This window comes from Oryctolagus cuniculus, chromosome 11 (genome assembly GCF_051225735.1).
Source record: "Oryctolagus cuniculus isolate XC-2025 breed Fujian yellow rabbit chromosome 11, ASM5122573v1, whole genome shotgun sequence".
Classification (NCBI taxonomy): domain Eukaryota; kingdom Metazoa; phylum Chordata; class Mammalia; order Lagomorpha; family Leporidae; genus Oryctolagus; species Oryctolagus cuniculus.
Window position 1 is genome coordinate 123,391,748 of NC_142877.1, and position 15,287 is coordinate 123,407,034.

A 15,287-nucleotide genomic window follows, 5' to 3' on the forward strand; every position below is an offset into this window, starting at 1 on the left:
GCTCTCTGCTATGGCCTGGGAGAGCAGTGGAGCATGGCCCGAGTGCTTGGGCCCCTGTACCCACGTGAGAGACCTGGAGGAAGCTCTTAGTTTCTTGGCTGTTAGACCCGAAGCAAGTCACAGAGAAGCACCACACACTAAGAAATTGGAGTGAGTCTTTTTTTATTAGCCGGCAGCAGAGAGCAGGCTAACGCCTCGATCTCTAGATCCCAGCAGAGGCAAGGGTCTGTCTTCTAAAGCCGAAAACCACAATCGCATTTGTGGGAGGGACAAATGGGACCAAGAGATGGGACTGTGTGAAGTAACATTCAGCTGCTGTCATTTTTACAAGTTGATTTACTTGTAGAGTATGCTGTTAAACAGGACGTGGTAAATTAACCCGAAGCGTCAAAGCATGACAATTCCCAGAGTCCCGGCGGCTCTCACCGGCAAGGGGGTGGTGGTCAGACAGAGAAAACGGCCAAAGCAGCAAACGGCGCCTACAGGTGTTCGGGAGCTGACTTAAGCTAACGCAGCATTTCGAGCCTGACCCCTCACAGCCGTCGCAGCCATCTGGGGAGTGAACCAGCGGATGGAAGACCTCTCACTCTGTGCCCCTCTGTAACTCTACCTTTTAAATAAACGAACAAATTCTTAAAACAATTAAAAAAGCAACAGTTTGGCCTCAGTGGTGTTGTTTGTGCAGCAGTCAGGTCCCCAGGAGCCTCTCTGATTGGCTGCGGGGTTGATGGGAGCTCTCCCGGGATCCAGGTGCCCCAGTGCCGGCCCAAGGCCCGCGGTGCACACCACGAAGTCACACCTTACTGTGTGTGCTTTTGTTATCCTTCCTTCAGCAGTTTCATTTCCAGACAGTTGTGAATGGATTTTCTGTTATTTCCATTTTCAGATTGTTTCTTTCTAGTATGTAGAACTGTAACTTGTTCGTATGTCGATATTTACTCCTGGGACCTTTTTTTTAAATACTTTATTATTTTTATTTATTTATAAAAGTAAGACTTGCAGAGAGAGCAGGAGAGAGAGAGATCTTCCATCCACTGGTTCACTCCCCAAATGGCCACAATGGCCAGAGCTGGGCCCATCTGAAACCAGGAGCCAGGAGCTTACTTCTGGGTCTCCCACATGGGTGCAGGGTCCCAAGGACTTGGGCCATCTTCTACTGCTTTCCCAGGCACATTAGACGGGAACCGGACCGGAAGTGGAACAGCTGGGACTCTACCCGGCACCCATATGGGATGCCAGCACTGCAGGTGGGGACTTCACCCAATACGCCACAGCACCAGGCCACCCCCACCAACTTCTTCCTTTCTAATCTGTGTGCCTTTAATGTATTTTTTTTTTTTTTTTGTGGCCACACTGGGATTTGAATCCCAATTTTTTCTTGCTTTATTGCACTGGCTAGAACCTTTAGTATAGTGAGAAATTCTACTAAATCTAACCTAACCTAATAATCCAAATCCAAACCAACAGGGCTAAATGGTGAAGGCATCCATCCCTGCCTATTTGTCGACCCTAGTGGAAAAGCACTGCATGTTTCACCCTCAGGCTGTTGCTAGCTGTAGATTTCCAAACCGTTTACAAAGCTGAGGGACTGTACTGGCCAATGTTGGTAACCACAGTGACGTACAGGAGGCAACTACCTTTGCAAGAGGAAAGGTTTAGAGGTTTGTGTCCAGTGAGGGCAGCAGATGGCAATGGAGGGGCGTGGGTGTGCGTGTGCTGCATGGCAAGCCAGGCGGTAGAGAATGTGGGGGGGGGGGGGGCTCAGGACCAAACCTGACGAGGCTATCCCAACAACCTTGCCCAAGAACCACTTTCTGGGCCAACCACCCAGGGATCTCCCCCTGACCCACCTCTTAAAGGCTCTACCTACTCTCTTTTCTTTAAGATTTTGTTTTTATTGATTTGAAAGGCACAGTTGGGGGGGGGGAAGATGGGGGGGAGAGAGAGAGAGAGAGAGAGAGAGAGAGAGGTCTTCCATCTGCTGATTCACTCCCCAAATGGCCCCAATGGCTAGGGTTGGGCCAGACCAAAGCCAGGAACCAGGAGCTTCTTCCTGGTCTCCCACATGGGTGCAGAGGGCTTGGGCCATCTTCACTGCTTTTCCCAGGCCATTAGCAGGGAGCTGGATCTGAAGTGCAGCAACCGAGACTTGAACCAGTACCCACATGGGATGCCAGCGTCATGGGTAGTGACTTTACTCCTACACCAACAGCACTGGCCCCAGATTCTGCCTCTTGGCTATGGCACCACCCCCGGGGCAAGCGCTTGGCACCTGTGACAACATGCAGACCAGAGCAGGAATTTTCCATTGTGCTTGTCGTGAGCTGGCACCAGATTTTGTCAAGTCCGTTTCTGCACCTGCTGTGGCACCCACACGTTCCCTTCACTTGAGGAGTGTTCCTCGTAGGACAACTCAGCCAGCAATGCGCCTCCTGCTCTGTGTGCCTGCGATGTCCTTACTCTTCCTTTCTTTCTCTCTGGCTCTTTCTTTCTTTCTTTTTTTAATGCAGATTCTGATTCAGCTTGTTGGAATTAGAAGCTGAGAGGCTGCATTTTAAAAAAAGATTTGCTTGGGGCCTGTGCTGGGGCGTAAGTAGGCTAAGCCTTCGCCTGTGGCTCTGACATCCCGTATGGGCACCAGTTCATTCCCCGGCTGCTCCTCTTCCAGTCCCGCTCTCTGTTGTGGCCTGGGAAAGCAGTAGAAAATGGCCCAAGTGTCTGGCTCTCAGCATCCATGTGGGAGACCTGGAAGAAGCTCCTGGCTCCCGGCTTCAGCTTGGCCCAGCTCCAGCAGTTGTGGCCATTTGGGGAGTGAAATAGCGGATAGAATCTCTCTCCTCTCTCTGTCTGCCTCTCCTTCTCTCTCTGTAGCTCTGCCTTTCAAATAAATAAATAAATCTTTTTATTTTTTTAAAAAAAGAAATTATTTATTTGAAAGCCAGAGAGACAGAGATTTTCCATCTACTGCTTCATTCCCCAAATGCCCACAACTGGGAACTTGGTGCTCAGTCTGGGTCTCTCACGTGAGTGGCAGGGAGTCAGCCACTTGATCCATCCTCTGCTTCCTGGGGTGTGCGTTAGCAGGCCGCTGACCTGAGGCTTGGAGCTGGGCCTCAAACCCAGGTGCAGGTGGATACAGGATGCAGGGGTTCCAAGTGGCATCTTAAGTGCTGTGCCAAGTGCCTGCCCCGACGGTGTCGTTTCACAGCCGTTAGGGCCTCTGCTGTCTCTTAGGAGGCGTCAGCTATTCACGGAGTGATGGTTCTTCTTCGTGCAACAAGTCTTGATGCTTTCACACTCTCTCTGATTCTGCCTCTCAAATTAATCAATTTTTTTTTGACAGGCAGAGTTAGACAGTGAGAGAGAGAGACAGAGAGAAAGGTCTTCTTTTTACCGTTGGTTCACCCTCCAATGGCTGCTGTGGCCGGTGCACCACGCTGATCCGAAGCCAGGAGCCAGGTGCTTGTCCTGGTCTCCCACGCAGGTGCAGGGCCCAAGGACCTGGGCCATCCTCCACTGTCTTCCCGGGCCACAGCAGAGAGCTGGCCTGGAAAAGGAGCAACCAGGACAGAATCCGGTGCCCCGACTGGGACTAGAACCTGGTGTGCTGGCGCCACAGGTGGAGGATTAGCCTATTGAGCCATGGCGCCAGCCAACTTAATCATTTTTTTAAAAAAAGATTTATTTATTTGAAAGGCAGAGTTACAGAGAGGCAGAGGCAGAGAGGGAGAGAGAGGTCTTCCATCCGCTGGTTCACTTCCCAAATGGCCACAAGGCTGGAGCTGGATTGATCTGAAGCCAGGAGCCAGGAGCTTCCTCCGGGTCTCCCACGTGGGTGCAGGGGCCCAAGGGCTTGGACCATCTTCTCCTGCCATCTTCCACTGCTTTCCCGGGCCACAGCAGAGAGCTGGTTCAGAAGTGGAGCAGCTGGGTCTTGAACCAGTGCCCATATGGGATGCCGGCACTGCAGCTGACAGTTTTACCTGCTACGTCACAGCGCCAACCCCATAAATAAATCTTAAAAAAAAAAAAAATCCACAAATATCAGCTACGCCTGTGATCCATTTCCAGAAACAAGGACCGTAGTAGTTTGCATGTTTTCTCTTTACTTGTCAAATTATGTATTTGTGTATAGGAACATTTTCTTCTCTCTCTTTCCCATCAAAATGAATTTAAGAAGTTCTGTGAGGCAGCCCGCGGCCCAGCAGTTAGGACGCTGCTCGGCCCGAGTCCTGTATCAGTGCCTCGCCCAAGCAGCTCTTCAGTTTCTGAGTCCAGCTTCCTGCTGGTGCACACCGTGGGAGGCAGCAGGTGACGGCTCCAGAACTCCACGCAGCAGACCCGGACTGAGCTCCTGACTCCTGGCTTCGCTGGCCCAGCCCTGGCTGTTGTGGGCATTTGGGGAGTGAACCAGAAGATGAAAGATCTGTGTTTCTCTGCCATTCAAACAAATAATTTTAATTCACTTACTTTAAAATATTTATTTGAAACTCAGAGTTACACAGAGAGAAGGAGAGGCAGAGAGAGAGAGAGAGAGAGAGAGAGAGAGAGAGAGAGAAGTCTTCCATCCGCTGGTTCACTCCCCAGTTGGCCGCAGCGGCCAGAGCTGTGCAGATCTGAAGCCAGGACCCAGGAGCCTTATCCGGGTCTCCCATGTGGGTGCAGGGGCCCAAGGGCTTGGACCATCTTCTCCTGCTTTCCCAGGCCACAGCAGAGAGCCGGATGGGAAGTGGAGCAGCCAGGTCTCGAACTGGCACCCATAAAGGATGCCGGCACTTCAGGCCGGGGCGTTAACCCGCTGTGTCACAGCAACGGCCCCATCTAGTCTTATTGTAAGAGATTACTCAGAGGAACAAAGTCAGCATTTGAGGAGCTGCAGCCAGTGATGCACATAGTGGCTGAGAATGTGCACATCCTCACTGGGGGAGGAGTGAGGACTTCTTTCCTGTGCAGCGAGAACCAATGCACTGAGCAGGCGGAAGTGTCGAGTGCTTTACGGCACTCCCAGCAATGCAGCGAGCACACACAGGAGCGAGCCAGCCAGGTTTGGACGGTGTCACTTTTCTACTCACTGCCTCAGTTCCAAGTCCACTTCCCGTGCTCCGAGCCCTCGTTTGCTGCCTGCTCTCTGTCCTGGAGCTGGACTGCACTGTGGGCTCGTCCTTTGCTGTGGGCACCATGTGAAGCTGTGCAGGTGGCCGAGGGCTGCAGTCTCAGAGGGACTGAGCCCAGCTCCCCTGCCTGTGTCTCCTTGATCCCACTGGGGGACGAAACGGCTGTCCTGGCCCTCGCCCAGTTTTGGTGCCACCCCTGTGGATAGCTCCTCACTCAGGTCAGCGGCAGCCCGTCGGCAGATGCTCACTGAGTCTCACGGGCACCCGAGCAGTCGGTTTCCTGGCCTGGCTCACCTGCACCCTGGCAGGGTGGCTTGCCGCCCAGCAGCTGTTGTTATAGGTCACTGCGGATCAAACGTGTCCCTGCACAACCAGGGACAGAGTCCCTCATCAGTTGGGCTGCAGCCACAGGTCTCTAACAAGAAGCCAAACACACCTCGGGAGGGGACAAAACCCAGTTTTGTCCTTCCTTGAATATGGAATTATCTTTATCCCTTTACTACCTGTTGATGCTTTTTGTATCAGACTTTTTCCTGTCAAAATCGTTGCGTGGTTCCTGTGATCTGTTTGGATCGTAACTAGTGCTACAGCGGGGAGGAGAAAGAACCAAGCTGGGAAGGGGGTTGGGAGCTCTGTTCCTGGGTGCGCGTTGGGGGGCAGGGAGGGAGAGAGGGGTGACAGTTGAAAGAGGGCAGCAGGGAGGCTCCCGCTGAGGAGAGCCGGCCACAGCTCCAGGAGAAAGCCGGCAAGCGCCGCCTCCCGGGCAGCCCGCTGGGAAGCAGGGACCCAGAGCAGGGCTGCAGCAGGAGGTTGTCATGACTGCAGACAAAGGAGCAGGGAGAAAGAAACCACACGGGGCCGTCTGGCAAGGACAGGAGCCCTGTGGGGCGCGTGGGACCCTCCTGGGGGCCATGTTGACTGCGCTGAGCTGACGACAAGTGCAGGGGCCCCTCAGGAGGCCGGTGTCCCGCCCCAGGATGGGGTGGTGTGAGCTCCTGCTGCTCAGAGTGCAGGGAATGCCCTTGGGAGCCAAAGGAGGCAAGGGCTCCTGCCAGTCGCAGCACCAGGGAGGGGTTGGCCGTGCTCCCCCTGCCAGACCGCCAGGGAGCTTCTCCCGCGTGGCCCAAGCTCCCACCCGGCAGCTCCAACAGCGTCTGTATGCAGGGACAGGCCTGAGAGAGGGCAGTCACGGGAGGACAGGCCTGAGAGAGGGCAGTCACGGGGGGCTCGGCTCTGAGCTAGGGCCGTCATGGGGGACACGGGATCAGGTGAGGGCGGTCACGGGGGGACAGGCCTGAGAGAGGGCAGTCACGGGAGGACAGGCCTGAGAGAGGGCAGTCACGGGGGGACAGGCCTGAGAGAGGGCGGTCACGGGAGGACAGGCCTGAGAGAGGGCAGTCACGGGGGGCTCAGCTCTGAGCTAGGGCAGTCATGGGGGACACGGGATCAGGTGAGGGCGGTCATGGGGGACACGGGATCAGGTGAGGGCGGTCATGGGGGACACAGCTCTGAGTGAGGGTGGTCACGGGGGACACGGGATCAGGTGAAGGTGGTCATGGAGGACAGGCCTGAGAGAGGGGCAGTCACGGGGGGCTCAGCTCTGAGCTAGGGCAGTCATGGGGGACACGGGATCGGGTGAGGGCAGTCACAGGGGACACGGGATCAGGTGAGGGTGGTCATGGGGGACACGGCTCTGAGTGAGGGTGGTCACGGGGGGACACGGGATCGCGTGAGGACGGTCACGGGGCACAGGCCTGATGGCGTTCATGGGGGGGACACGGCTCTGAGTGAGGGCGGTTCCGGGTGGGTGGAAATGGGATCGGGTGAGGGCGGTCATGGGGGACAGGCCTGAGAGACGGGCAGTCACGGGGGGCTCGGCTCTGAGCTAGGGCAGTCACGGGGGACACGGGATCTGAGTGAGGGCGGTCATGGGGGGGACAGGCCTGAGAGAGGGTGGTCACGGTGGGGGGGTGGACACGGCCCGAGGGCGGGGGTCCTCTTGGCCCTGAGGCTCAGGTCTTCGCACCCCTCCCAGGATTTTCCTTGGACACAGCTCGCCATAACCCTTTCCCTCGGATGGTGGGAGGTCACAAGCGGAAGCCGTTGGCCGCGGGAACAGGTGCCGCGGGGAGGTGGGGGCCTCCGAGGGAGGTGGCCGGCCCGGAGGGGAGGGGCGCAGAGGGCGGGGGCGGGCCGGCGCCCCGTCGGCCGCGGGAGCGCGCTCTCGGGGGAAGGGGCGGACGGACACCCCTCTCTCCCACGCATGTTAAACCCGCACGGACCGAACGTGCGAAGCTCGGGGTGCGGCAGGAGACGGGATGCAGACACCCGGCGGCGCCGTTCCGCGCTGGCGCGGTCCAGCAAAACGTCACCGCGAGCATCCCGCCCCGGGGCCGCCCGGGGGCTCCGGCCCCGCCCCGGTCGCGAGCGCGCGCGCCCCCGCGCCCGGAGAGCGCGCGCGCGCCCGCGCCGCCGCGGCCGCCATCTTGCGGAGAGCCGTGGGCTGCCCGCGGCCCCGAGCGGGTCCCTGGCGGTGCCGAGCCGCCGGCCGGCCGCGCCCGTGTCGGAAGGCGCCGAGCCCCTGGCCAGGCCCATGTGGGTGCGGCGCGCCCGAGGCCACCCGGGCTTCGCCGCCGCCCGCGCCCTGGCCTCCACTCGGGCCTCCGAGCAGCCGCCGCGACGCCCGGCCCGCGGGGCAGGTGAGTGTGGCCGCCCGGCCGGCGGGAAGGACAGGCAGCGGCTCCCGTCAGGCAGACAGCGCCCCCTGTCCGTCAGTGCCTCCTGCCAGTCAACGTCCCGACCGCCTGACAGCGCCGCCTGTCAGTCAGCCAGCGCCCCCTGTCAGCCAGCGCCCCCTGTCAGCTAGTGCCCCCTGTCCGTCAGTGCTCCTGTCAGTCAGCGCCCTGTCAGTCAGTGCCCTGTCAGTGCCGCCTGTCCGTCAGTGCCCCCTGTCAGCTAGTGCCCCCCGTCAGTCAGTGCTCCTGTCAGTCAGCGCCACCTGTCAGTCAGCGCCCTGTCAGTGCCCCCGTCAGCTAGTGCCCCCCGTCAGTCAGCGCCCTGTCAATCAGTGCCCTGTCAGTCAGTGCCCTGTCAGTCAGCGCCCTGTCAGTCAGCACCCTGTCAGCTAATGCCTTCTGTCAGCACCACCTGTCAGTCAGTGCTCCTGTCAGTCAGTGCTCCTGTCAGTGCCCCCTGTCAGCTAGTGCCCCCGTCAGTCAGTGCTCCTGTCAGTCAGTGCCCTGTCAGCGTCCTGTCAGCACCCTGTCAGCTAGTGCCCCCCATCAATCAGCGCCACCTGTCAGCTAGTGCCCCCTGTCAGTGCTCCTGTCAGTCAGTGCCCCCGTCAGTCAGTGCTCCTGTCAGTCAGTGCCCCCGTCAGTCAGTGCCTCCTGTTAGTCAGTGCCCCCGTCAGTCAGTGCCGTCAGCTAGTGCCCCCTGTCAGTCAGTGCTCCTGTCAGTCAGTGCCCCCGTCAGTCAGTGCCTCCTGTTAGTCAGCATCCCTATCAGCGCCCTGTCAGTCAGTGCCCCCGTCAGTCAGTGCCTCCTGTTAGTCAGCATCCCTATCAGCGCCCTGTCAGTCAGTGCCCTATCAGCCAGCCTGTGTGTGAGCCTTGGTGACCCCTTGACCTCGTCTGCAGCAGTTCCCTCCCCTGTCTGTGATCTCTGTTGGCTTCCCCGTGGTCAGCGCCCTCCTCAGCAGTGACTGTGCTGGCCTAGAAGTGCCTGCCATCCCTGCCTGTCAGGGTCCCTGGGTCGCTCAGAGCCTACCCCCGACCCGGTCAGATGGGAGGACCCCTGATGTCAGTGCTCACCCCCACCTTGGTGCCCCCTCCCTCCTCTGTGACCTTCCTGTCCACACCCCGTGCTCCTGTTGGAGACCCCGCCTGTCAGTGGTCCCCACACTGTTCCTCCGCTGCCTGTCAGTGAGATCCTTCCCCTCAGTGGCGCTGCCACTTCTCACTGCAAAATCTCCGCTTCCCAATTGTCCTTAAGCCCTTTGCCAGCTTGTTATTCTTTTTTTTTATTTTTTTTATTTTTTGACAGGCAGAGTGGACAGTGAGAGAGAGACAGAGAGAAAGGTCTTCCTTTGCCATTGGTTCACCCTCCAATGGCCGCCACAGCCAGCGCGCTGCGGCCGGCGCACCGCGCTGATCCGATGGCAGGAGCCAGGTGCTTCTCCTGGTCTCCCATGGGGTGTAGGGCCCAAGCACCTGGGCCATCCTCCACTGCACTCCCTGGCCACAGCAGAGAGCTGGCCTGGAAGAGGGGCAACCGGGACAGAATCCGGCGCCCCGACCGGGACTAGAACTCAGTGTGCCGGCGCCGCAAGGTGGAGGATTAGCCTAGTGAGCCGCGGCGCCGGCGCCAGCTTGTTGTTCTTTCCCAGTCTGCCCCAACCTCCCCCATGGCTTCTCTCTGACAGGCTTGACATGCCTCTCGGGTCCTGCCATCTCTCATCTCTCAGCTGTTCACCACTTTCCGTGTGTGTAAGATTTATGGGTGTAGTACGTTGAGCATCTGCCTGTGGCACTGGCATCCCATGTGGGCGCTGGTTCAGGTCCCAGCTGCATCACTTCTGATTCAGCTCCCTGCTGATGGCCTGGGAAAGCAGTAGAAGACGGCCCAGTGCCTAGGTCCCTGCACTTGGATGGCAGACCGGAGGAAGAGCCTGGCTCCTGGCTTTGGATTGGCTCAGCTGTGGCCATTGTGGCCATTTGGGGAGTGAACCAGCAGATGGAAGACCTCTCTCTCTGTCTCTCCCTCTCTCTGTCTGTAACTCTGCCTCTCAAGTAAATAAATACATCTTAAAAAAAAAAAAAAAGATTCATGGGGCTGGTGCTGTGGTGTAGCAGGTAAAGCCATTACCTCCAGTGCCAGCATCTCGTATGGGCACCGCTTCCAGTCCTGACTGCTCCTCTTCGATCCAACTCTCTGCTATGGCCTGAAAAAACTGCAGAAGACGGCCGAAGTGCTCGGCTCCCCTGCACCCACTGGGAGACCCAGAAAAGGCTCCTGGCTCCAGATCAGCTCAGCTCCGGCCGTTGCAGCCTTTTGGGGAGTGAACCATCAGATGGACGATATCTCTCTCTCTGCCTCTACTTCTATGTAACTCTGCCTTTCAAGTAAATAGGTTAATCTTAAAAAAAAGAGAGATTTATTTATTTATTTGAAAGATGGTGGAGCCGGGGAGTGGGAGGAGAGACAGAGACGGAGACCCTCTGTCTGCTGGTTCACTCCCCAAATACCCACAGCAACCAGAGCTGGACCAGTCCAAAGCTAGGAACAACATCTGGGTCTGCCATGTGGGTGGCAGGAACCCAAGTACTTGGGCCATCATCCGCTGCCTCATTACCAGGAAGCTGGGCCAGAAGCGGAGGTGGGATTTGGTCCCAGACACTCAGTATAGGATGCAGGCCTCCCAAAGCCATGGTTTAAGCTGCACCACTCCCGTTGACCTCTTCTTGATGCCCCATCCTTTCCGTCTTCTCTTCCTTCTTGTGTCTGTGTGTTAGCTAAGCTCTGGAAGGTGAGAAAAGGGCAGCTGCGAGGAGTGGGTGGACAGAGGCTTGCAGACTGAGAGGACAAGCACGTGCAGTGGGGAAAGGGGAGATCGTCAAGAACCTGGTAAGACTCATGTGTCTCTAGTGAGGTGGAGGTATGCAGAAGCCTGGTTGGACAGTGGTCTTTCAGTCAAGCTGTTTTTGTAGGCATTGGTGAGGAATTGGGCCTTGAGTCTGAGTTGTGAGGCAACTTGGGCTAGAGGTGGAGAAGAGGAGAGCTGATCGTATATGTACGTCACATGTGAGTACTCAGAGTGTAGTTGTGCTTAGAGCTTTTGACTCAGGGAGATATTCTGGAAGTAGAGCTTTGGGACTTGCTGATAAATGAGGAGAGGGGTGTGAGGGCATGTGAGGAATCAGGGTGGTGTCTAGGTTTCTTGATCGAATAAGTGGGTGACAGAGGTATCTGCTGAGATGGGGAAGCTGGATTGGGGTGGCGGCCGGCATGAGGGAATTAGAGGTTGGAGATGGAAAACAAGGCTTTCTTTTGACTGAAAGGAGTGGGAAAGGTCCAAGGATTGAAAGGGTCTCACAGAAAAATCGGATTCCAGAGGAGAGGTCAGGCTTCAGGAATACAGCTGTCAGCAGGGGGATGATGTTTCACGCCTTGGGAATAGTTATTTGTTTAAAACACACAGAAGAGGGCCAGCGCCGTGGCTCAATAGGCTAATCCTCCACCTAGTTGCGCCGGCACACCGGGTTCTAGTCCCGGTCAGGGCGCCGGATTCTGTCCTCGTTGCCCCTCTTCCAGGCCATCTCTCTGCTGTGGCCCGGGAGTGCAGTGGAGGATGGCCCACGTCCTTGGGCCCTGCACCACATGGGAGACCAGAAGCACCTGGCTCCTGGCTTCGGATTAGTGTGGTGCCACTCTGCCTGTAAAACACACACACACACACACACAGAGAAGAATGTACTGGGTATTTATTAAGTGCTATGGCATCAAATGCTTTATATGAATTACTTAATTCTCATGGAGACCATTGATTTCCTGTTTCCCAAGTGAGGAAACAGGTCTACAGCAAACAGGTCCTGGAGTTAGGATTTGTGCCCAAGAAATTTGATTCAAAAGCCTTCATGTTTTACTAAAGGAAAAGCAAAGTTTTGAAATATTAAATTTTTATAAAAGATTTATCTATTTTTTTGAAAAGCAAGAGAGAGAGAGAGGAATTTTCCATCTTCTGGTTTATTACCCAAATGGCTACAACAGCCTGGTCTGGGCCAGGCTGAATCCAGGAGCCAGGAGCTTCATCTGGGTCTCCCATGTGCATGCCAGGGGCCCAAGTACTTGGGCCATTATCTACTTCCCTTCTTAGGTGCATAAGCAGGAAGCCAGAAGGGGGTTGGAGCAGGTGTTGTGGCACAGAGGCTTAAACTGCCACTTGAGGCAAACTCATTCCATGTCAGGGTGCCAGTTTGAGTCTTGGCTACTCTACTTCCAGTCCAGCTCCCTCATAGGAGAGCTGGAGAATGCTGAGTACAAATAAACAATAGATCTAAGATCAGAGTAAATAAATGGGATAAGCAGGACTCAGTTGAGGTGGTCAGACTCCAGAGCTTGTGCTTTTCACTGTTGCCTTCTGTGGGAAACTTATGTTCCTGGAAATCTCAACTCAGAATAAACTGTGAATGGTACCAATGTGTGTTTTGTGATTTTTCTCACTCTTAAACCCTGTTACTCAGCTACCTTCTTCCTCTTCCAAGAGAACTGGTGTGGCTTTTTTCCTTTGTTTTCTTCTGAAGAATAACATCATCTGTGTGTGTGTGTGTGTGTGTGTGTAAGACATAGTGTGAAAGAGATTTTATAGACATGAGTAGCATACTCCATACATTTTTCAGTGTCATACTTTACTAATTGACAGTTATATTGGAGATCGCGTTGTATCCATATACAGCAATCAGCCCTCTTTTTTTTTTTTTTTAAGATTTATTTATTTGAAAGTCAAAGTTACACAGAGAGAAGAGAGGCAGGGAGAGAGAGGCCTCCCATCCTCTGGTTCACTCCCCAATTGGCCACAATAGCCAGAGCTGCGCTGACCTGAAGCCAGGAATCAGGAGCTTCTTCCAGGTCTCCCACGTAGGCCTAAGGACTTGGGCCATCTACCGCTTTCCCGGGCCATAGCAGAGAGCTGGATCAGAAGTGGAGCAGCCAGGACTCGAACTGGCGCCATATGAGACACTAGCACTGTAGATGGTGGCCCCACCCGCTATGCCACAGTGCCAGTTCCAAGCAGCCCTCTTTTAAAAAACTAATTTGAGGGTCAGGAGTTGTGTTGTAATGGTTTAAGCTGCCACTTGCTGGTTCCAGTCCCCAGCTGCTCCACTTCCCATCCAGTTCCCTGCTAATGCAGCTGGGAAAGCAGCAGAAGATAACCCAAGTCCTTGGGGCCCTGCACCCACACAAAAGACCTGGGATTAAGCTTCTGGCTCCTGTCTTTGGCCTGACCCAGCCCATGGGTCATTTAGGGAGTGAACTAGCAGGTGGAAGATGTGTCTCTGTCTCCCTGACCCATTCCTGCCCGTAACTCTGCCTTTCATGTAAATAAAATATTTTTAAAGAATTAATTTGAGAGGCAGAGAGAGAGTGTGCTCCCATCCGCTGATTCACTCCTTGAAAGTTTACAACAACTGGGGCTAGGCCAGGGCTGGACTAAGGCCGAAGCTGGGAGCCAGGAACTAAATCCAGGTCTCCCATGTGGGTGGCAAAGACCTAACCACTTAAGCTGTTATCTCCTGCCTCCCAGGATGCATATTAATAGGAAGCCAGAATTTGTAACAAAGCTGGAACTTTTAGAATGTATAGATCTTAACTGTATAAATTTGATAGTGGTTGTGTATAGCCTTGTGTTCATTACTTGGGAATGCTTCCATTATCTCTGAAAGTTGCCTTGTGTTCTTTTTTAGTCATTGCAACCACCCTCTAAAATCTCCAGAATGACCGTTGTTCCGATTTCTATTGCTATAGATTGATTTTATAGTTCTCTGAATTTCATGTAAATGAAATAATGAGGTATATGCTCATATTGAGGTATATGCTCCTTTATATCTATTTTCCTCAGTGTAATTTTTTTTGAAATTTGTTGATTTGGAGGCATGTGTCTGCTTTTATTTGAGTAGTATTCCTTTCTAAAGAAATTTCATTTTATTTGAAAGGTAGAGAGAGGTCTTTCATCTGCTTGTTCACTTCCCAAATGCCTGCAGCAGACAGCAGGGCAGGCTGAATCCAGAAGCCTGGAACTCAGTCTCGGTCTCCCAGGGGAGTGTCGGGACCCAAGTACTTCAGCCATGATCTGCTGCCTTTCCAGTACGCACATTATCAGGAAGCTGGATCCGAAGTGGAGTAGCCAGAACTTGAACCAGGCACTCTGATGTGGAATGTGGCTGTCTCAGGTGCCAAGTGTCTGCTCTCAAGTAATATTCCTTTGTATGAAAATAATGTAATTTTTAAAATCTATTTTCCTGTTGATGGATATTTGGGTAGCTTTCACTTTTTTTTACTATTATGACTAAAATTTAAAATTTCTGTTGTTGCTATGGGTTTGTTCTGAGAGGAGGAGTGTGATGGGGGCAAGAGGTGCGGCATTACCACACAGACCCCAGGAGTCGGGTAAAAGCAGGCCAGAGGCGAACAGCCCGCAGACTTGTTTATTTCAGTTGGTACAGCAGCTTATATAGCTGAGGCAGCCAATCTGGTCAAGGGGAGATTTATGCCCTAACCAATCACAGCCTGTTGCCAGGCAGGCTCCTTTGCCAGGTGGTTTCCGAAGCCATTCAATCACAGCCTGTTGCCAGGCAGGCTCCGTTGCCAGCGGCCATCTTGGCATGGCCTTCTCATTCCACCACATTCTGTGAAGATTTTTTTTTTTAAGATTTATTTTATTTGAAAGAGAGACAGAGAGGTCTTCATCCACTGGTTCACTCCCAAATGGCCATAATGGCCAGGGCTGGGCCAGGTCAAAGCCAGAAGCCAGGAACCAGGAGCTTCTTCTGGGTCTTCCATGTGGATGCAGGGGACTCAAGTACTTGGGCCTTCTTCAGCTGCTTTCCCAGGCACTTTAACAGGGAGCTGAATTGGAAGTAGAGCAGCTGGTACTCAAACTGGCACCCATATGGGATGCTGGCACTGTGGAGAGGGAGAGACAGAGACAGAGGTTGTTTATCTGCTGGTTCACTCGCCAAATGGCCACAATGGCTGGAGCTTCCACTGCTTTCCCAGACCATTACCAGGGAGCTGGTTGGGAAGTGGAGCAGCTGAGACTCAACTGGTGACCATATGGAATGCCAGCATCACAGTTCTGTCCCCTGTGAGGATTCTTATATAAGCCTTTTCTGTGGACAAACGCTATTTCTTCTGGGTAAACATCCAGGAGTGCAATTAATGAGTCATCATATGGATGTATGTGTTTAGTTTTTTTTTTTTATTTTTAATAAAGATTTATTTTTCTTATAAGTCAGAATTACAGAGAGAAGAGAATGCTCTTCCATCCTCTGGTTTACTCCCTAGATGGCTGCAACAGACGGGACTGGGCCAGGCTGCAGCCAGGAAGCAGGAGCTTCCTCCAGGTCTCCCAGGTGAGTGCAGGGGCCTGAGCACTTGGACCAACCTTTGCTGCCT

General features: G+C 54.3%; 1 protein-coding gene across 11 annotated transcripts in view; it reads left to right on the top strand.

The window, feature by feature from the left end:
* The first annotated feature begins 7,590 nt into the window (after positions 1-7,590).
* Positions 7,591-15,287, top strand: part of PPP6R2 (protein phosphatase 6 regulatory subunit 2) — a 102,456-nt gene continuing 94,759 nt past the window's right edge. For 5 of the 11 annotated variants that reach the window (XM_089307807.1, XM_089307817.1, XM_089307816.1 and 2 more), the window contains exon 1: positions 7,591-7,813. The gene's annotated coding sequence lies outside the window, so the exon portion shown is untranslated. Of the gene's footprint in view, positions 7,814-10,627; positions 10,740-15,123; positions 15,245-15,287 lie in introns of all 11 variants that reach the window. The other 6 variants (XM_089307820.1, XM_089307828.1, XM_089307809.1 and 3 more) reach the window with 5 other exon arrangements.